Raw genomic sequence first — 2,030 nt, 5'->3', positions numbered from 1 at the left:
GTTTTTTTTTTTATGGATTCTAATAACAACATAAAATGCCTATAAAAACAGCATTAAATGTATTTTCCTTAAAAGAAATATATTAAACACTGATTTTCAATACAACAAGTAGAATAGACATAAGAAGTCGATGCACAAGTTTTAAATTTAAAAAACTATGATCATTGAAGACGCGATGCTTCCCTCTGCTAGGGTTCCACAGCGCTGATCTTCTTCTCCTTGCCTTCAATCAATCGATTTTGGACTGTCCCTTCCAATTGAATTGGTGCAATCGTGATTACACCTTGGTGTTACAAAGATTGAATCACACTAAATTCATCATTAGGGACTTTTCACCATTGATTCCCTCTCCCTCATCAATTTCACCTAAACTGCACTTGTATACTGACTGTTTCCATCAGTTTTTCTGTCATGCCGTTCGACTGGCAGGCAGAGCTAACGACAGCTGCACCATCCATGGCTGCGCCATCTCCCATGGAAATCCCTTCAGTTACTGCGACTCCAGCAGCCCAATCACCACCGAAATCTTTTGCACAAGCTCTGGTGGCGTCGCACAGTAAAGTCACCAATGATAATCTACCGCGACCTACAATACGTGGAGATACTCTTTCCATTCGTATTACTCAGCCACTATATGAAAAGGGGGTAAACTTCTGTAAGAGAAACCTTCGTGGAAGGTTGGTCCTTAGCAAAGGAGATAAGCCGTATGCATCGAAGGAAATTGAGGATAAGCTTAGGAAACAATGGAAGACTGCTGCACCTTGGTCATTGCTATCTTTAGGTAGGGGCTTCTATGAATTCTTTTTTGCCAATGAATCTGATATGCACAACGTTTGGGCAATGGGAACTTTAAACTTGAAGCCGGGGGTTTTACGATTATTTGAATGGACAGTTGATTTTGATATGCATAACCAGAGAAACACACATGCGCAAGTTTGGATCCAACTTATGGCACTGCCACAAGAATATTGGATGGAGCAGACCTTGCGAGAGATCGCTAGTGCGGTTGGCACACCGCTGGTTCTTGACAATGCAACACTGAAAAGACTCTTTGGACACTACGCCCGTATACTTGTCGACATTGACTTCTCCAAAAGAATTTTTCATGAAATTATTGTGGAAAGGGAAGGTGCTTCTTATCCTGTGGAAGTTGTTTATGAACGGATATCGGATTTTTGTTCGCATTGTCAGACACTTGGACATGATGTTACTAACTGTCGTTGGTTGTACCCAAGGAAGGATGTCATGTCTAAAGATAAAGTTGCAAAAGGGAAGACGCAGATACCGGTCACAAAACCTTAGTGGGTGCCTACGAAAGAGAATCCATCTGGTATAGGTTCATCCAAGGCTTTTGCAGAACCCTCACCGACAGAGCCACAAACAAAGATGCCCGCTGCTAATGCCTCTTCATCTGCAGCTCCAACACCAACTCAGACACTTCCTTGCGTGTCCGAGGAGATCCCCCAAGGTTCATTACCTTCACACCCTATGTTGGAGCTAGTTTCCCCTGTTGATGTACACGATGACGTGTTTTCGGAAGATGCCGACCATGTAAATTCTGAGTCGCGGGAGGAGTTGGAGTTCCCTGCACTAAGAAGGAACCTGAGACACATCCATCATCGGATGTTCATAATGATGAACATTCTTTGGCTGTTGATTTGGAGGTCTCCGCTTCTGCTAGGGAGACGTCACCAACTCAGCAATTTGAAGCGCACGATGACGTGCAAAGCAGCCCCAAGATAACCCCCTTGTTGTTAGATCCATTCCAGATGACACTGCCACTTTTTTGGAAATGGAACGTCTTGTCCAGCAGAGTTCCATGGAGGAAAATACGGGGACTGATAATAATGGAGACAGAACGTTGACCGTTTATCATAGTAATCCAACTGTTCAACATGACTTGGACCTTTGGATGCGAGTTCGTGAGTATGATAAAGCCAATGCAGAAGCACCATTCATTCCAGTTTTGTCTCGAAAACAGAAGCAACAAGTTAAGAAAAATCTTCAGATTGGTAAGCCACCGCCTTATA

At 43.3% G+C, this 2,030-nt stretch overlaps 1 pseudogene; it reads left to right on the top strand.

Moving 5' to 3' along the window:
• Positions 1-411: 411 nt before the first annotated feature.
• On the top strand, positions 412-1,743 carry LOC146905985 (uncharacterized; annotated as a pseudogene).
• The last annotated feature ends 287 nt before the right edge of the window (positions 1,744-2,030 follow it).

This window comes from Medicago sativa, chromosome 7 (assembly GCF_051527215.1).
Source record: "Medicago sativa cultivar Bolivia chromosome 7, Bolivia_mono, whole genome shotgun sequence".
NCBI lineage: Eukaryota > Viridiplantae > Streptophyta > Magnoliopsida > Fabales > Fabaceae > Medicago > Medicago sativa.
Note: the sequence above shows the minus strand (reverse complement) of the source record. Positions and strands in the feature narration are given on the sequence as shown.